The sequence below is a fragment of the Balaenoptera ricei genome, chromosome 9 (assembly GCF_028023285.1).
Source record: "Balaenoptera ricei isolate mBalRic1 chromosome 9, mBalRic1.hap2, whole genome shotgun sequence".
In the NCBI taxonomy this organism is placed as follows: Eukaryota; Metazoa; Chordata; class Mammalia; order Artiodactyla; family Balaenopteridae; genus Balaenoptera; species Balaenoptera ricei.
The window spans coordinates 108,808,814-108,830,722 of record NC_082647.1 but is presented as its reverse complement, the minus strand read 5'-3'; positions in this window follow the sequence as shown (position 1 = coordinate 108,830,722).

Here is a 21,909-nt window from a genome sequence, read left to right as displayed (position 1 = left end):
ACAAAAGAGTGCCATTTGAGGGCTTCTCTGGTGGCACAGTGGTTAAGAATCCACCTGCCAATGCAGGGGACATGGGTTTGAGCCCTGGTCCAGGAAGATCCCACATGCCATGGAGCAACTTAGCCCGTGTGCCACAACTACTGAAGCCTGCGCACCTAGAGCCCGTGCTCAGCAACAAGAGAAGCCACCACAATGAGAAACCCGAGCACCGAAACAAAGAGTAGTTCCTGCTCGCAGCAACTAGAGAAAGCCGGCACCAGCAACGAAGACCCAATGCAACCAAAAATAAATTAAAAAAAAAAAAAAAAGAGTGCCATTTGAAACACAGGTGAATTTAAGAGGGCACCTAACAACTCTTTGAGAATATGTGGATAGCTTCCCAGAAAACATGTACAGAAATGTTCAACTTACATTTCAATGGACTTTTTATTCTCATACACAGACATTAACCACTGTGATAGTCATATAATAAAGAAATAACCTCTTATTTGAAAAGTTCATGAAAACACTAAATATAAAACTTCACTGAATTTTGCTATAGCTGCACTAAAAAAAGATTTAAATTTCTTTGACTAAATAGGAAAGATAGAAACAAATTTATACTATGTCAACAATGATGACTGAAAAGTAACAACTGCAAAATGTGAGGCCTGTAGAAGAAAGAAGTTGGTAAAGAAATTTAAAAAGTAGAAACCAAAAAGTACAAACATTATAAAAATATGTATTTATCATGACTTTCTAACTTGCTTTCTAAAGATGTGTTTCAGGAATATAACATAATAATAATGATCATTATATCTGAGAAGGGTCATTAGAGTTTATTTTTATTCATATTTCTCATTTTGGTTTTGTGTTTTGTTTTTTATATAATGGGTATTCAATGTACATAGGATTGAACAATACATACAACTTTCTTTCCATCCATGGAAAGAAAGATGGATGGAAAGAGGATAACTCTTACCCTTATAACAACAATAAAATAATGTTAGAAAATCTGCAAATTCACAACTTTTCTTGAACATCAGAAAGTTGAGGTCACTGGGTAACCACTTAACCTGAACTCTAAGGAAAGATAGGCTTTTCCAAGTAGAAATAAGATGTAAACACTTGTTTACCTGGGTTAGATTCTGGAAGACACTGGTAAGAACAATTCATCTGAAATATGTAATGAACTGCAAAAGACTGACTGTGGGCTAGCAATAAAGTACAGAACTGCTGGAAACTACAAAAACTAAGAAAATTCAACTCCACTTGCAAGCTCTTCTTCATGCACCTCTCAGGGTGCTCACAAAAATATAAAAGGCTGGCAAGAGTCCTGAGAAAGAGTTCCTCACAATGTAAGCCTATGGGAGAGAGACACAGGCCCTGCTGAAAAGGCACACAATTTCAACTAAACCTCTATCCCCTCAATCCTATGGGGAAAAAAAGCATCTTAAGCTGGTAGATTAGGGACAACAAATCCTCTTGCCCATGGTGCACTGGGGAAAACCTGCTGCAGATGAGATGGATGAGGGTTGGAGAACTAACTTCTCCTGGGAGACAGGAAAGAATATGTACACAGCTCACATCTATGGCTGGGAGTAGGGCAGGATGACCTAGAAAGCCCCACTCAAAGCCTTAGAAAGACAGGGGAGAAAAGAATGAATGAACTTAAAGATGAATCAGTAGAAATTACCCAAAATAAACACCAAGATAAAAAGAAAGAAGACTAAACTGAGATGTAGGGAAATATGGAAAATGTAAATGAGCATGTAACTGCAATCCTAAGATCCCAGGTGAAGGGAAGAGAACATTGCAAAAGAAATATTTGTATAAATAAAAACTTTGCAAAAGTAACAGACATCAAACCACAGATACAAGTTCATAGACCATCAAATAAGGTAGACGCCAAACACACACCTTCATGATCATCTCAGTAGATACAGAAACAGCCTTAGAAAAAATGTAATATCCATTCATTATAAATTCATAAAGCATTCTATATTTTTAATAAACTTAAAATGGATTAAAGACCTAAATGTAAGGCCAGACACTATAAAACTATTAGAGGAAAACATAGGAAGAACACTCTTTGACATAAATCACAGCAAGATCTTTCTTGACCCACCTCCTAGAGTAATGAAAACAAAAATAAACAAATGGGGCCTAAATAAACTTAAAAGCTTTTGCACAGCAAAGAAAACCATAAACAAGACAAAAAGACAACCCCCAGAATGGGAGAAAATATTTGCAAATGAAGCAACTGACAAGAGATTAATCTCCAAAATATGCAAACAGCTCATGCAGCTCAATATCAAAAAAACAAACAACCCAATCAAGAAATGAGCAGAAGACCTAAATAGACATTTCAGCAAAGAAGACATACAGGTGGCCAAGAGGCACATGAAAAGATGCTCAACAGCACTAATTATTAGAGAAATGCAAATCAAAACTACAATGAGGTATCACCTCACACCAGTTAGAATGGGCATCATCAGAAAATCTGCAAACAACAAATGCTGGAGAGGGTGTGGAGAAAAGGGAACCCTCTTGCACTGTTGGTGGGAATGTAAATTGATACAGCCACTATGGAGAACAATATGGAGGTTCCTTTAAAAACTAAAAATAGAATTACCATATGACCCAGCAATCCCACTACTGGGCATATACCCAGAGAAAACCGTAATTCAAAAAGACACATGCAGGGCTTCCCTGGTGGTGCAGTGGTTGAGAATCTGCCTGCTAATGCAGGGGACATGGGTTCAAGCCCTGGTCTGGGAAGATCCCACATGCCGCAGAGCAAATGGGCCCATGAGCCACAACTACTGAGCCTGCGCGTCTGGAGCCTGTGCTCTGCAACAAGAGAGGCCGCGATAGTGAGAGGCCCGCGCACCGCAATGAAGAGTGGCCCCCGCTTGCCACAACTAGAGAAAGCCCTAGCACAGAAACGAAGACCCAACACAGCCAAAAAAAATAAATAAATAATAAAAATAAGTAAATTAAAAAAAAAAAAAAAGACACATGCACCTGAATGTTCATTGCAGCACTATTTACAATAGCCAGGTCATGGAAGCAACCTAAATGCCCATCAACAGATGAATGGATAAAGAAGTTGTGGTACATATATACAATGGAATATTACTCAGCCATAAAAAGGAACGAAACTAAGTCATTTGTTGAGACGTGGATGGATCTAGAGACTGTCATACAGAGTGAAGTAAGTCAGAAAGAGAAAAACAAATATCATATATTAATGCACATATGTGGAATCTAGAAAAATGGTACAGATGAACCTATTTGCCAGGCAGGAATAGAGACGCAGACCTAGAAAACGGATGTGTGGACATGGTAGGGGGAAGCGGGAGGGATGAATTGGGAGATTGGGATTGACATACATACACTACAATGTGTAAAACAGATAGCTAGAGGGAACCTACTGTATAGCACAGGGAGCTCAGCTCGGTGCTCTGTGATGACCTAGATGGTTGGGATGGGGGGTGGGAGGGAGGTGCAAGGGGGAGGGGATATATGTATACTTATAGCTGATTCACTTCATTGTACAGCAGAAACTAACACAACATTGTAAAGCAACTATACCCCAATAAAAAAATAAGGAAAGAAAGAAATTAATAAAACTGGGAGAAGAAAGTAATATTCTTATCTAATAATGGGCCTCTATAGAAAACTTACATCTAACATCATATTAATGGTGAAAGATTGAGTGTTTTCCTCCTGAGATCAGGAATTAGGCAGCTGCTCTCATCACTCCTATTCAGCATAGTATTGACAGTCTTAGAGTAATAAGACAAAACATAAAAATTAAAGGTATACAGATTGGAAAGACAATAATAAATATAAAATTGTCTCTTTTCCCTGACATTATGACTATTCACATAGAAAATTCCAAAGCCTCTACAAAAAAGCTCCTAGAACTAATCTATGAGTTTAGCAGGGCACAGAATAAAAATTAAACTTGGTATTTCTACATACTTTGAATGAAAAGTTGGAAATTGTAATTTGAAAAAGTACCATTTAAAATAGGCAACAAAACATGTAATATTACAAATATTACAAAATATGTGTAGAGTACGTGGAGTGCAGAACCTTGATGAAAGAAATACATGGAAAGATATACCATATTCATGGTCTGGGAAAGTCAGTATTTTTAAGATGTCAATTCGCTTGAAATTGTCCCACAAAGTAAGCACAACTACAGTCAACATTCCAGCAGTATTTTTTTTTTTTTTTTAGCAAATTCAAAGATTTTATTCTAAAATTATAGGAAAATTAGCAAATATTAACAGACATAAAGGGAGAAAATGACAGTAACATAATAATAGTAGGGGACTTTAACACGTCACTTTCATCAATGGACAGATCATCGAGACAGAAAATCAATAAGGAGATGCTGGACTTAAATAACACACTAGACCAAATGGAATAACTATTTTGCGAAACGCACGCTCCATCAATGATATATCAAAATACTTGACTATTTTGTACTATTTTGGTAATATCTTTCTATATTAACTCTTGAGGATGTATAACACCTTATGTTTTTATCTCATCCCTGTGCAAGGACACCTAGAAGAAGTTTCGAGTAAAGAAAGCTTAAGATGCATTTGCAACCTAACTTCAAGGATCATTCCTTGTGTTATTAAGAGATTGGGGAGGTCATAATAATTTCACTGCAACATGTTCAAGAAAATAGCACTGCTGCAGGGCGACCATTGTGCATGCAGGTCAGCAAAGAGGCTTCTCTACCCAAATAAAAATCCTTACTTTACTCTGAACCAAAGAATATTCTCAGTTTGTTCTACTGTGACTAATCTGTTACAAGCAGCAATATTTTTGTTGTTTTTCTCCAAAATTAAATCAGACAAGGTAGGTTTAAAGGTAGTTGGAACAGAATGTTCCTGGCACAAAATAGGATTGGGGGCTGGCAGGTCGACCTCAATTCAATGGCCAGCTCCAGCACACGTTAACCACAAAATCCCAAAGAGGTTATACGACCTTCTTAAGTTCTTGTTTTCTGATTTAAGAAATGGAGACTAGAAGAAGAAAGGAATAGAAATTCTCCATTTATTCATCCATTCAACACTTACTTTCTGAGTAACTACTGTGGCATGCCCTGCGCTAGAAAAATCAGCAAGGGAATTCTCTGAAGTTTTCTACAGCTGTGCAGAAGACATATTAATCAACTAATAATATTACTGAGCATGTAAAAGCTCTAAAGAAGCTCAAAATATTCCATAAGAGTCACAGAAAAGTGGGACCTGACCTAGACCGGGCTGGAAAATTTGAGATGAGGGCAGGAAAAGTTTTCTCTGAAGAAATGTTTGAGCTGAGATTGCAAGCAAAGAAGAAAGCCTGGGAAATAAACTGTTACCTGTCATTAGTTAAGTGCTCAATTAAAATGGCTTATTTTGTGCAAGAAAATAAAAGCGATCGGCCTCCAGCACTCGTGAAATGCCATGAAGTTTAGATAGACTGGAGGAGCTGACTGAAGAAGCCTGCAGCCCCTGCTAGAACTGTCCATGCAGGTGGACCTTAGGCTCTAAGAAACAATGGCAGGTCCTCACTGGAAGCGTCTTTTCCAGAACACTGAGGCTTGCTGCTTGCCCAGCTCTCTCCTCTTTCAAACCCCGCAAAGCTTTTAGTCAAAGAAATTTCTCAGCACCTAACTGGCTACAATCAATACCATCCACATCACTCTCCACTGTGAGGACTATAAAAATAGACTCTGAAATTGAGGCTTAGGACTCTGGGGAACAGAAACACACATAAGGAAGGGAAAGTGTTTCACTTTGAATTCTGATACCTGACATTTGGACTTGAAAAGTCTGTGGAAATGACAGAAAAGTAAAGCAATGCAGGAAATGAGAGGCTCATAGGGAAATGATGTCTCCAAGATTTTCCTATTTATTTCTCTTCTTTGTAAACATTGGCCTTAAGGTTATAAGAAGACTTCTCAGAGATTTTTTAATACAATTTTCTATGGGTGAAGAACTTACAGGAAAAGTTCATGTTTGTAACTGCTCACCCCAGGAATGCCTTGAAAAAACTGGGACCGGAAGAATTATTCCTTCCCTTTATCTGCCGTAGTTTGTGCCTCTGTGGAAGGAGGCCCTCACAGAATCAGGGTAGGAAGACAAAACAGAAAGGCAATACTGAGCAATTTGGTGTAGTTGTTTCTTTCCTTATGGTTTCCCTCAAAATGTGTACAAGTGCCAGGTAACCCTCACTATCACCTTCTAATTGACCCTAATCCTTATATGTTTTTCATCTTTACATAAAGGAGAAATTTGCCTCCTGGTAACTTAGCTATAAAAATATATAGCTTTAGATAAGTTGGAAGAAATCTTAGAGAGAATCTAGTTCACCACTCACTTTGTAAGTGTGAGAGAACAGGAGACCTACATAGATACTATATGACTTTCTCAATATATTGCTTTCAGTGTCATGGATTTAAAACCTATTCAGATGCTGGAGGAAGGTGGGGAAGTGGTGACCGGCCCATTACACTATTCTCTGGTTTTCAGCAAGTGTTTTAAAGGGTGATCTCTCAAATAACCGAGGCCACACACTTCTTCAGGAGATATCTTTCCAAATTTGTTTAGTCCTCTCTAAACAGATGCCCGTTTCTCCAAGCATTCTTCATACGCTCTGATCTATCTCATTTAAGACACTGTGGCCGTGTATCACACAGAGACCTCCCATCCTACACGCTCTTCTACAATGTGACCTCACCAGTTTCCAACCTAGGATAGGGTCTGTGTTCTCTCCCCTTCAATTTGGGCAGGCTTTTGATGGCTTCATCACAGATGGGACACTGTGTGACTTCTGAGGCTGAGACATAAAGAGCAATTCAGCCTCATCAAAGAAGATATACAGATAGCAAATAAGCATAGGAAAAGATGCTCCACATCATTTGTCAGCAGGGAAATGCAAATTAAAACAACAATGAGGTACGACTGCTATCTATCAGATTGGCCAAAATTCAGAACACTGACAACACCAAGTGCTGAGGGGATGTGGAGCAACAGGAACTCTCTTTCATTGCTGGCAGGAATGCAACATGATACAGCCACTTTGGAAGACAATTTGGAAGCATCTCACAAAACTAAACATATTCTTACCACATGATCCAGCAACCACACTCCTTGGTATTTATCCAGATGAGTTGAAAATTTATGTTCACACAAAAACCTGAACAGAAGTGTTTATAGCAGCTTTATTTATAATTGCAAATCTTGGAGGCAACCAAGCTGTCCCTCAGTAGGTAAATGCATAAATAAACTGTGGTACATCCAGACAATGGAATATTGTTCAGTGATAAAAAAAAAGAAATGAGCTATCATGCCATGAAAAGATGTGGAGAAACCTTAAATGCATATTACTAAGTGAAAGAAGCCAATATGAAAAGGTGACATATTGTAAGATTCCAACTCCATGACATTCTGGAAAAGGCAAATCTATAGAAACCAAAAAGATCAATGGTTGCTGGAGCTTGGGGGAGAGGGACGAACAGGTGGAACACAGAGGACTTTTTAGGGTAGTGAAACTATTCTGTGTGGTACTACAATGGTGAATACATGTCAAAGCCCATGGAATGTACAACATCAAGAGTGAACCGTAATGTAAACTATGGTCTTTGGATGATAACGGCGTGCCAGTGTAGGTTCATCAATGGTAACAAATGTACCACCCTGACAGGGATGTTGATAGTGTGGTTAGAGAGGGCTGTGAGATTGTGAGGGCAGGGAGTACATGGGAACTCTCCGTACTTCCTGCCAATTTTGTTGTGAACCTAATGGTGCTCTAAAAATTAAAATCTATATATATAGATAGATTTTTAAAGAAAGGCATCTTCCACATGAGTGCTCCTCTCTGAACTGAATGGGACATTGTTTTTGGAGCTCTGAGCCACAAAGTAAGAAGACATGTTATAAGGAAACTTCCAGTGTTTTTTCACTCAGGGAGAGACCCTGCCTAGTGTGGAAAAACTCCAGGTATTTTTATCTGTGTTCAGCACCCTGGGATCCGATCACACCTCCTCTCTTCTGCTCCTGACTCCTGACGCCCGGGTCTGGTGTCAACTCAGACATTTTCCCCCCACTTTCATGTATGTAAAGCTTGTATCATTTTCTTTCTCCTGGTTCTACACTAGCACGGCTCTGGATAGTTTTATTTACCCTTCTTGCTGATCTCAGACTTTTCCTAGGAGGTAGAGTGAGATCCTACCCTTTTACAAAAACCAAATATTATTTACTCTTCTCAGCCTTAATTCCTCCCTGTAACCCTGAATTCATCTGAAATCATCTCCACATCCTCACCAGATTTGGGCACTTCACTCTATTTTATTTTAGCTCTTCTGATAGGTGCAAAGTCTTAATCTGCATTTCTCTGATCGCTAAAGATGTTAAACATCTTCTCACGTGCTCCTTGGCTAGTCATATGTCATCTTTGGTCAAATGTCTCTTCATGTCTTTTATTCATTTTCTAATTGGATTGTTTGCTTTTATAATTTTGAGTTTTGAGATTTCTTTATAAATCTTAGATATGAGTCTTTTTTTTTTCTTTGTCAGTTTTCCTAGAAATTTGTAGGCTCAGATGTTTATTTTCCCACTTTTATGTAAATAAAGTTTGTTTCATTCTCTTTCTCTTCGTTCTACATTAGCATGTCTCTGGGTACTTTTACTTACCCTCCTGCTGATCTCTTTGACTTTTCCCAGGATATATGGACAGATCCTACCCTTCTTTTACAAAAACCAAGTATTTTACTTCTCTCAGGCTTAATTCCTCCATGTAACCCAAAGTTCATCTGAAATTATCTAATATAGTAATTTCATTGCTGTGAAGTAAAACTAAAGAAAAGTATGGAAATCAAATAAAAGTTTACATACATTGATGCTAATAATAATAATAATGATGGTAGCAAACTTAAAAATAAATATAATATCCAAATAAATGAAAGTAACTCAGTTATAGCCATAGTCTAGAATATATTTTAGTTTTTATAAGTTATGTTTGTGAAGAATAATTTATTTATTTTTATTTATTTATGGCTGTGTTGGGTCTTTGTTTCTGTGCGAGGGCTTTCTCCAGTTGCGGCAAGCGGGGGCCACTCTTCATCGCGGTGCGCGGGCCTCTCTTGTTGCGGAGCACAGGCTCCAGACCCGCAGGCCCAGTAGTTGTGGCTCACGGGCCCCGTTGCTCCGCGGCATGTGGGATCCTCCCAGACCAGGGCTCGAACCCGTGTCCCCTGCATTAGCAGGCAGACTCTCAACCACTGCGCCACCAGGGAAGCCCTGAAGAATAATTTATAATGTGGGAAAACATTCTTGTTAATTGGAAAATTAACACACAAAATGTTATATCTAACATAACTTCACTTTTGGTATTTATGCACATATATACACAGATAAAGGCAAGAGAAAAAAATGCATAAGCAATGGTGGGATGGTGGGTGATTGTGTTTGTTTATAATTTTCTATAAAATTTTAACATTCCCTCAATGAGTATGTATGTTTATATTCCTTTTTGCACTTTAAAAATATGTATAATGTTTGATCTTTTTTAGAAAACTTAGAAAATTTAAAAAGGCAGCAATTAAAAAAATTAGGAACACCAACAACAAAAAAATTTCTCATAAACCAAATATAATCCATCAGAATACAATGGAGGAACAAATCTAGTTCATAGCAACAAGTAAAAAACTTTTAAAAATCAAGCAATAAAGTTAACTGAACTCATCTATTACCAAAAATTACAAAACTTTACTGTGGAACATAAAGAAATATGTAAATGTTGAATAACTGGATTTATGTACTACATTTATAGAAAAGATTTCAAAATTACAAACATGCATTTCTTCTCAAATTCATCTGTAAATATTATGCAATCACAGCTATATGTGGGTTTATATCCATAAAGCTATAGCAACAAATAGAAGATTCTGAAAGAGTATAAGTTTTGGAAAAATAGGAACACTGAAAAGAAACTGCCATTTCTTAAAGTTAAAAACATTCTGTAGCTTCAATAATTTAAAGTACTGCTGGGAAAAATAAGCATTGGTGGAAATAAAGGTAATATTTATTATAAAATTATAACGAACGACATAGTCGTTGAGGGCACGACATAAACCAGTTAGAACCAACTAGGTCCAAGATTGCAGATGATTGACTTCCACTAGACCTTGAGCCTCATTATATTCTCCTTGTAAACATCAGCACACTAAAAGACACATCCACAGGAGCCATGACGGTTCCAAGGCCAACCATAAAAGGCCAAAAAGTGGGCGATGGCCCAATTCCTGGAAATCCCCACCCCTTCTCCGAAATAGTTGAAATAATCCTCCCACTCATTAGCCTATGATATTACCCATCCCTATAAAACCTGACAACCCTGTACCCTGGGTACTCTTGTCTTCTGAGATAGCCCACACTCTGTCTATAGAGTAGGTATCTCCCTAACAAACCTTCTTTCACTTTACTATGCCTCGCTCTCGAATTTTTTCTTGTGCAAAGCCAAGAACTCACACTTGGCGGCCATCCCAGAGACTCACCTGAGACCTGGGATGTGATCGTCCTCTAGTGCCCCACTTTCTTTCCTACAACAGGAAGATTCTGAAAGTGAAGGCTTTATCACAGATCCCAGAAAGAGCTGGCCAGGTCAGTAGGCTCCAATCTGGATCAGTGGGAATGGAGACCAAGTGTGAAATGGGGTGCTACCTGGGAGCCCCATTCTCATCAACACTTTCGTAGTTATTAGAAAATGCCACTGCACATGGCAGTAGTGCGTCTTCTAGCTTGCACCAAGCCACGATGCACAGTGCTGGAACCGCCGCTGGGCCTCTAAACCCCTGACCACACCTTGTGGAGACAGACCACTGCTGGCTGCCTCCACATGGGAATGGGGGTGGGGAGGGACCTCCCTGAGGCAGTGCCTGGCCTTCCCTGACAAGGAACAAAGAGCCCAGGTCTCCTAAGTTCCAAGCCTCTGAGTTTACACCATCACACCAACTGCCCATCCCAGACACTGGAGTTCTGACCTCACCTGTAAATAGGAAAGGTTACCTTTCACTCCCCCTTTGGCAAGTGGCTCTCTCTCTACCTCCCCTTTGGAGCAATGCCACCAAAGTCTTCCTTGTGCGTTTTTGTTACCACCCCACCTAAAGAGAAAGGAAGAGGGGATGGGGGGGTGGGGGGGGGACAAGGTTAAGTCTCTTAAGTTAAAAGGAAATATTTTAAATAAATGTCTTAAACACATATATCTAATTAAGATGTTTTCTCCTAAATTCAATTATATTAAAACTTTTAACTCTAATTTGGAAATTTAAAAGGAAATTACCTAAATCACTAAACTGTAACCCTTGTTAAATATGTCTTTAGAAATGTTTTATTTCTGAAACAGAATTAGCCAGCCTTCCTTCTGAAGCCATGGTAGCCAGCTGTGTGAACAGACTGGTCTGCCAGAGGCCAGAGCTAACGTCTATACACCAACCCCTTCTTGAGCAAATACCCTGAAACAGATATAATCTGGTTTCCCTATTGTACTTTTAGAACAGCTAAAGATTTTATGGCCAGATTTGGAATACCAAGGTCTAAATATTTACAATAGACAAGAAAACAAAAATAATGAGCATAGGAGTCACAAAGCCCCCAGAAGAGTACGTTGATGGTATGTGAATATGGACCTTTCTGAAGGCCTTGGTACTAAGGACAGGACCATGGGTCAGCAATGTGGCAGCAGACTAATAGCTAATTAGAAATGCAGGGTCAGAGAAATGTCAGACGGCACAGAAATCATGAGTATCGTTGGGAGAAAGAAAACTTGGTCAAAAATAATGGACAAAGCTTTTGATGTTAACTGTTTTGCAGGACTGGAATTCAGGATGAGTTACTTATAGTTAAGGGCTCTTTACATTTTACCAGCATTTTATGCTACTAATCTCAAAAAGTTACAAAAACAAAAAGTCACTAGGCAAAAGTCTTAAACATCTATATTCCAAAATAGAATATATATTAAAGTATTAATGATGCCAAACTCACTTTAAGAAATTCTTTTTCCCCTTCTCTTTATCTTTTTAGCTACAGCGATCTCTAGATAAAGAAGCATTCCTTTAAATTTTAGCTATTCCTTTAGTTTCCTCTAGTTTGTTTAACTTTATTGAGGAATAATTGACACATATAATTGTGTATATTTAAATTGTACAATGTGAGGATTTGATATACATGTACATTGTAGAGTAATTAACCAAGATCAGGAAAATTTATACATTTATCATTTCACATAGTTACATAGTTAGCTCTTTTTTGGTGTGAGAATGCTTAAGATCTACTCTCAGCAACTTTCAGTATACAATGTCGTATTATTAACTAGTCACCGTGCTGTACATTAGATCCTCAGAACTTATTATTCTTATAAGTGAAAATTTGTACTCTTTGACCTATATCACCCATTTCCCCCCTCCCTCCAGCCCTTTACAATCACCATTCCATTCCCTATTTCTATGAAATCAGCTTTTTTTTTTTAAGATTCCACATACAGGTGATACCATACAGCATTTGTCTTTCTCTGTCTGGCTTATTTCACTTAGCATAATGTCTTCCACGTTCATGTATATTATTACAAATGTCAGGATTTCCTTCTTTTATGGCTGAATAATAGTCCACTGTGTATATATATATATATATATATATATATATATATATATATATATAATTTTCTTTTTTATATGATAAACTTGACACATCACATTTTGTAAATTTAAAGTGTATAAAGTGTTACTTTGGCACACTTATATACTGTAATATGTATTGCCATTGGAGCAATATTTGTCATATTATATCATTATAGTACAATATTATTGTCAATATTTATTATACTGTGCATTAGATCTCTATGGTTTATTTAACTATTCATTACAAATTTGTACCCTTAAACACCATCAATCTTACCCCTCCACTCCCATTCTCTGGTAACCACCATCTTAGTCTCTGTTTTTCACAGGTTTGACTTTTTTAAATTCCACATATAAGTGATATCATACAGTACCTACCTTTCTCTACCTGACTTATCTCGTTCAGCGCAACACGCTCAAGGTCCATTTATGTTGGTCACAAATAGCAAGATAGCCTCCTTTCTCATAGCTGAACAACATTCCATTATGGATACCACATCTTTTTTATCTATTCATTTGTTGATGGGCATTTGGGTTGTTTCTATATCTTGGTTATTATGAATAATGCTGCGATAGACATCAGTGTGCATATATTTTGTTGAAATCCAGTTTTCATGTCCTCTGGGTATATACCCAGAAGTAGAATTGCTGGATCATATGGTAGATCTATTTTTAGTTTTTTGAGGAAGCTCCATGTTGTTTTCCACAGTGGCTGCACCAATTTACATTCCCACCAACATTGTATAAGTGTTCCCTTCTTACCACGTCCTCATCAGCATTTATTCTCTCTTGTCTTCCTGATAATTGCCATTCCGACAGGTGTGAGGTGATATCTTGTGGTTTTCATTTGCATCTTCCTGATGATTAGTGATGTTGAGCAGCTTTTCATGTGCCCATTGGCCATTTTGAGGTCCTCTTTGGAAAAATGTCTGTTAAGTTCTTCTGCCCATTTTTTAATCTGATTATTTGGCGGGGGTTCTTATAAAGTCATATTAATTCTTTATATATTTTGGACATTAACCCCTTACATGATATATGGTTTGCAAAATTTTTCTCCAATTCTATAGTCTATTATTTTATTTTGTTTATTGTTTCTTTTGCTGTGCAGAAGCCGTTAAGTTTGATATGGTCACATTTGCTGATTTTTTCTTTTGCTGTTTGTGCTTTTGGCATCATGTCCAAAAGATCATTGCTGAGACCAACATTGAAGAACTTCTTCCCTACATTTTTTTCTTGCAGTTTTATGGCATCAGGTCTTATGTTTAAGTCTTTGATCCATTTTGAGTTAATTTTTGTGAGTGGTGTGAGATAGAGGGTCCAATTTCATTGTTCTGCATGTTTTTCTCCAGTTTTTCCAGTGCCATTTGTGATAAGAGACCATTCTTTCCCTACTGGGTGTTTGTGGCTCCCTTGTCAAATGTTAGTTGACCTTATATGCCAAGATATAATTCTGGGCTTTCTCTCTTGTTCCGTTGATCTACATGTCTATTTTTGTGCCAGTAACATATTGGTTTTATGACTATGGCTTTGTAGTATAGTTTGAAATCAGGAAGTATGATACCTCCAACTTTCTTTATTCTCAGGACTGTTTTAGCTGTTCTGGGTCTTTTTTGCTTCCACACAATTTTGGGATTGTTTTTTCTATTTATGGGAATAATGCCTTTGGTATTTCCATGGAGACTGCATTGACTCTGTAGATGGTTTGGGTAGTATGGCCATTTTAACAATATTTATTCTCCTGGTCCATGAATATGGGCTGTCTTTCCATTTGTTTGTATATTCTTTAATTTTTTTCAGTAAATTCTTAGAGTTTTCATTGTACAGAACTTTCACTTCCTTGGTTAAATTTATTTACACATATTTTATTTTTTTGATACTCTTGTAATTGGGATAGTATTTGTTATTTCTTTTTTTGATGCTTCATCATTTGTGTAAAGAAATGTCACTGGTTTCTGTAAATTGATTTTATAACCTGCCACTTACTGAAATCATTAATTAATTCCAACAGTTTTTTGATTGACTCTTTGGGGTTTTCTATGCATAAGATCATATTATCGGTAAATAATGACAATTTTGCTTCTTCCTTCCTGATTTAGATGCCTTTTATTTCTTTGTCTTGCCTAATTGCTCTAGCTAGGACTTCCAATACTAAAATGAATAAGGGTGGTGAGAGTGGGCAACCTTATCTCCTTCCTGATCTTAAATGAAACTCTTCCAGTTTTTCTCCATTGAGGATAATGTTAAGTGTAGTGTTGTCATATATGGCCTTTATTATTTTGAGGTATGTTCCTTCTATACCCAATCTGTTAAAGGTTTTTATCATGAGAGGATGTTGTATTTTGTCAAATGCTTTTTCTGTATCTATAGAAATAATCATGTGATTTTTATCTTTTATTTTATTGATGTGATAAATGACATTTATTGACTTGTGTATGTTGAACCATCATTGCATCCCAGGGTAAATCCAACTTGGTCATGGTGTGTAATCCTTTTAATGTGTTCTTGAATTCAGTTTGCTAATATTTTGTTGAGAATATTTTTGCATCTATATTCATCAGGGATATTGGTTTGTAGTTTTCTTTTCTTTTGGTATCCTTATCTGGTTTTGGTGTCAAGATAATGCTGGCTTTGTATAAAGAGTTTGGAAGTGTTCCTTCTCCCTCTATATTTTGGAAGAATTTGAGGAGAATTGATATTAATTATTCTTTGAATGTTTGGTAGAATTTACCAGTGAAGCCATCTGGGCCCAATGTTTTCTGTGTTGGAATTTTTTTCATTACTGATTCAATCTCTTGACTTGTAATTGGTCTATTCAAATTTTCTATTTCTTCTTGAGTCAGTCTTACACCACATTTTCTTTAACCATTCATAGTCAAAATACATTTAGGTTCTCTCCATATCTTGGCTATGGAGCAATGCTGCAGTGAACATGGGTGTGCAGATATCTCTTCAAGATACTCATTTTGTTTCCTTCAGATATACACCCAGAAGTGGGATTGCTGGATCAGGTGGTGGGTCAATGTTTGATTTTTTTGAGGAACCTCCATACTGTTTTACATAATACCTGTACCAATCTACATTTGCATCAACAGTATGTGAATGTTCCCTTTTCTCCATATCCTCACTAACTTTGTTATCTTTTGTCTTGATGATAGCCATCCTAACAGGTGTGAGGTGATATATCATTGTGGTTTTGATTTGCATTTCCCTGATGATTAGTGATGTTGAACACTTTTTCATATACTCTGGTTTTTCTTCTGATTACATAAATCTTTTGCCTCTTTTCTTTTTTTCCTTATTCTTTTAAAAACTAAATTCCAATAAAATTTAATGTATGTAATCATTTAAATGTAACATTAATTTATGTATAACTGAGAAAGAGAAAACTGCCAAATAATGGCAGAGTGCTTTCTAATAACTCAGAATTTCTATTTTATATTTACTGAAAAAGCTTTTTTTTAGTAAGTTTTTATTATATATCACCCTTGTACATACATACGAAGAAAAACATAAGCAAAATGAATTGATTAATGTGTTCCTAGACTTCTTCATCTTCAGACATTAACTCTTCTGAATAATTTTAGCTATAATATTTGTTGATATCCTCATGTTTCCACACAATATTGTCCTTTGTGCCATCATAAGCATTTGTCATGCAGTGTTTCATAAAAGTGCTTCATTATTATCTCTGGGAATTTTGTCAAACCCCTGTACCCTTCTGCAAGTTCTGATGCTCTCACCTTCTTGATTCTAACAAATAACAACTGGGACTCATATGCCTTCCTCAAAAGTTCTTAAAAGATTCTGTGACTGAACACTGCAGCTGACTGGTCATGTCATCAAGAAAAAGAACAAGCTGTATGCATGTGATTGATGCTTTGGGTGGCAAACAGACACTGTAAGATCCATCAATAGCAAGACACAAACTGATTTTAGACCTGCAAAAACATTAAAAAATGAGTATCTTGTCGAACTTATTTCTCTCTTCTTTTTCTTATAGTTTTTCCTTTCTTCCCTCTTCCCTCCTCCTCTCCTTCCTCACTCTTTTCTCCCTTCCTTCCCTACTCTCTTGCTACCTTTTTTCTTTTATACTCATTTATTTCATTCTAAATCTTATCTCCCTCTTACCTTAACTTTGAAGGAAAACCAGCTCAATGAGAATAACAAAGAAGTAGTAGTTCAAAAGGAAAATAGGCACAGACTTTTAAAAGTTGCTTTGTATTTTTATCGAATGGTAGCTTTGAGAATTCAATAATACAGAAAACACAGCAAGCCTCCTGTTCCAGGGGAATATTGCTGAACTTGTAAGTCTTTTAGAACAGTTGTAAATTATGTTATTTAAAATCTGTAGGGACTTATGAATGCATGATAGGAGAGAAATGTTATGCAAATAGCCATTCCCCCAAATAAGGGGTACCTGAGTTTATTTCCTCATTTTTATAATTTTGGGAAGTAACACTTTGTGGCCATATTATTAGACAAAACTTGAGAAATTGTTTATGCATATGCTGTTTGACATAATGAGAGATTGGAGGATTTTAAAATTCAGCCATGCAAAGAAAAAAAAAAAGATAGTTTTTCATTTCCTTATTGGATAGCCCAGCTCTGTGTCCTCTGGGTATACTAAATGTCTCTGTCCTCGTAAATTTTCTGCATACACAAATGGAATCATGATACAAATACATAGACAACAAGGAGCTTAAAATCTGACTTAATATGCAGTTTGATTTCTTTCTGTTAAAAAGAGATATATTGACATCTTAGGAATTACACAACCTGTAGTAATTATAAGATGGACAATGCTTAAGGTAAGATTTCTAGTTTGACTTTTTAAACATTTAATGCACAAATTAAAATTTAAATATTGTATATTAAAGTTCTTTAAAATAGATGCCTTGCTTGTTATTTCACATGTGGGATAAAAGTATGTAAAATGAAAAGTGAATTTCACTTGTTTTTATTTTTGTGTGTATGCTTGTGTGTGTGCGTATAAATGGCTGAACATGTATTTATTTATGTAGTCATGAAAGTTGACACTGGCTCCATGCTCTGTCCTGTGACATGGTTGGTCTCTTTAATCAATGCTGAATTTGGGCTTCAGTGGTTGTATTAACACTCTCCTTTTAATAAAGAAATGTCCTACGAATTAAATAATGAAAATGATTTAATTCTCATGTACACAGAATGTTCTCAACTAGAAGAAAAAACTCACCAGAGAAGTATAATACCTAATAACTAAGCCCACACATAATGAATCTGGAAATCCAATGAAGCAGTAACTTTCAGCATAGATGTACTGCTGGTGTCCGTCACCACAGAAGATGTGTAGCTGTGACTTTTTTAAACGACCCAGATGTTAGCTCAAGGAGGAAAACAATTAGGAATTAGGAACAAAAATTAAGTGATACAATAATGGCAGACCACAAGTTATAATATTTTTCTAGAGTAACTCTGTATACTTGTACATGCCTTTCAGCCTGTGTTGGATGTAATTGTGTGTGAGAACATGGACAGACCTAGGTTCAAAGCCTGGTTACAGCATTGGTAAACCTATCACTTAGTCTCTTTCAACTTCAGTTTTGTTGTCTATAAAATGGGAATATTCATGCTTATTATTAAGAATGTTGTGAGGTTTGAGTGAGTCAATATATGTAAATCCATAGTATCTGGTATGTTCAGAAATAGCAGCTATTACTAGTAGTAGTAAAACTAATACTTGTATTGAAATAAATATAACAGTTTATTTTAAGAAGTATGTAAGGGATGATTATTATGCGTCTAGCATATTCTTGTTATTGAAGCTAGAATTCCTTCTTTTGGGGGTCCAGTTTAAGCCTTAGAGATCTACCGCATCATGGCAGCAGGGACCAGTATAATTCAACACTGCACAGAGTTTTACCACAAAATTTTTACTTTGAAAATGTTAAAATATGGTCTTCAATGTTCTTACCACCACCAAAGCCCATATTGCATGATGAAGGAAGAAAAGAGGAAGAAGGGAGAGATTTTGGTTGTGTTGTTTTTTGTAACGTACATGGTCTACAACACTGATAATTTATCATCATGTCATTACTACTCACATCTTACAATGTTTTATTCTCAAAAGTGCTCTCTCAAATTTATAAATAGTGAACCAGGAATGTCCAGATCCCTAAGAAGAGGACCATAATGATACAGGATGTAAGGAGGTATTCTAAAATAATTATCTGGAAATACAAAGATTATGCAAGAAAAGTTAATATGCAAGTAGATAGTTATTCAAAACTAGTCTTCTGAAAAAAAAACAAAGTGCAAGATCTTTGGTTTACTTTCCAAAGAGGGCGCTTTTTAAAAAAATCCTCTACCTTTCAAATTAACTCTTTATTTTAATGTATCTCATTTTTGAAATACTCCCTTTAAGACACCACGAAAAAGATGTCTAGGTACAGAAATATGTTTTCTGCTCCAAAGGACCATGCAGCCCCTGAATTAGTCAGCTTTTGCTGCAGTAACATGCAATCCCCAAATCCCAGTCCTTAGCGCAAGCATTAACTTCTTACTCGTGTTTGAAGGCAGTGGCTTGTTCTGAGAGGTTGATCACATTTCTTTTTATTCCAGCACCAGGCAGAACGAGCTGCCCTACCCGGAATGTGATGTTTCCCTAGCAGAGAGCAAGGGCACAGGAACGCTCGCTGAGCCCCGCAATGGCACTTGAAACCTCTAGGCAGGGCGGCCTCTATCAGATCCACTCCCAGTCCGCTCTATTTTGTGCTTCAATCCAAGCCCAACATGAATTCGTTGGAAATTAGACAACTCCTAGTGTGGGAGGTGAGAAGGAATATTTGTGAAAAGTCAAACAATACACTCTAGCCCCTTTGGTGACACATTATATATGCGAATGAAACAATACAAACCAAATAGCCAAAATTAGTAAGAAAAAAAAAACACGTGGGCTTCCCTGGTGGCGCAGTGGTTGAGAATCTGCCTGCCAATGCAGGGGACACGGGTTCGAGCCCTGGTCTGGGAGGATCCCACATGCCGCGGAGCAACTAAGCCCGTGAGCCACAACTACTGAGCCTGCACGACTGGAGCCTGTGCTCCACAGCAAGAGAGGCCGCGACAATGAGAGGCCCGCGCACCGCGATGAAGAGTGGTCCCCGCTTGCCGCAACTAGAGAAAGCCCCCGCGCAGAAACGAAGACCCAACACACCCAAAAATAAATAAATAAATAAAAACACGTAACTAGAATTTCAAAATAAGAAACTAACAATGTAGGCTAAAACTATCTAGGAAGTTTCACCAAAAAAAGAACTCAATATTTTGGAAATAGATGAATCATCTCTTAGCCTCCAATCCTATCAGTCCCTAAATTATGTCAATTCAGTGTATATAAAATCTTGCAAATCTGCCATTTCTTCCCTATCCTTATTGTCACTCTGTGGCTCTTCTCTTGGATGGTCTATTAGAATAGTTTTCCTAAGGTCTCTGTTCAGGTCTGTCTCTAATACATCATCCTATTGTTGCCTTGTCTATCCATTTAAAAATTTGAAAATGTCACTCACCTACCCAAAATTCTTCAATATATCCCAATTATTTACTAGATAAAATCTAAAATCTCTTGCAGCAAAGTGCTTGATGCATTGGTCCCTGCCAACCTGTATAGGCTTGCTTTCTCCCTTCCTGGGATTCCACACACATTTTCCACCCCAGGGTGCCCTGAGCTATTTGCACTTCCTGACTTCAATGCTCCTCGCCTCTTCAACCCACACAAAGATTATCCATGATGCTTGATTACAATGACCTGCTCCTACTTTTGCATGAATGAACTCTGTTTATTTTTCAGGTCTCAACTCTGATAACACCTACCCTCTGGAGTTTGACCTGATTCTCTGAGAAAAATTAAGAGCTTCTTTTTCTATTTTCCTGCTGAATTCTGTACATATCATTTCAACATAATTTTCCTCTTCTCTCTTCTTACTCAGAAAATCAATTTTATCAGAGTCCCAGATGGATTGCCAAAACCAACTTGTAATTTAAAATTCAAATTTGAATTGTTAGGCAAAGTAGACACTTGTGTCAGTTCAACTAGTATATACTCCCCAAAACAAAGTAAATTTTTATGAGGTTGTTCTATAAACAGCCTCAACAGGGGGAGTTAAATTATATGATTAAAGTTAGTGTTATTAGGCTCTGATAGTTTTGTACAGCTCTCTAAACAGAGCTCTTATTGCAAGGCTGGCTGAATACGTTATTTAACCTGGAAGGTTATTTTATCCTTCCAGGAAAAAGCAAAGGGTTTAGATGGCCATGATCGACTTCTGTCTCTGTAATCCTCTTTTGTCAGTCTTCCATGATTTAACAACTTCCATTTTTATTGACATATCTTTTCTTTAGCTGTCAGACATGTTCTACTGGCTTTGTATATGAATATGTATAAATTTTTAAATTCATCATTCAGTGGCCAATATTATTTCCAAGTAAAGTACACGTAGGAGAGAGTGAATAACTTATCTCTTTAGCTTTAGCCCACTAGTTCTGTTCTAATCCATGAAGCTACATATAATAGTTACTTTTTTTTTCACTTGACACCCTTGTCAAGCATTTGAATGTTCTGCTTACTCTCTTAGGCCAGTCTCAACATCCCCCTTCTGCTTTTTTAATTGCAAGATTTCAGGTCTCCTTACCACCCTTATATGTTCTCCAGTTCTCCGCATCTTTCTTAGAGAATAGTATTAAGGATGAGTGACATCATCAAAGTGTGAAAAAAGGGCAGGATTTCCTATGTCCATCCCACTTCTCCCTTTATCCACTTAATCAGCCATTCGACGAGCTAGTCAGTATTTGTGGTCTTCTGCTGTGCACGGACAAAATACGGCTAAATGAGAAGTCGGGATTTAGATGATTCAGATGTGTGAATGTGCTGCATATATTTGCTCTAAGAGCGTTAGTCTCTGTTGACTTGTCCCAGGGTGAGAGACCAGAAGATCTTCTAAGAGGAGGTGATATTGAGTTGTTTTCTGAAAGACAACAAAGGGTTTACAAGTTGAAGAAAGTCATTAGAAATGGAAAGCACAGGCAAAGGATTGCGGTGCCAGGTATAATCAGGAGAAGCAGAGAGTCCAAAGGACAGGAAAGCAGAATGTATGGAGGGCCAACAAGACATCAGAGTAGAAAGGTAACCCTGAGAGCGGGAGCTCATGATAAAGGGGACTGTGGCGGTTCACACAACTGGAGCCAACAGAGAGGCTTTCCTGGGACGTAAGCAG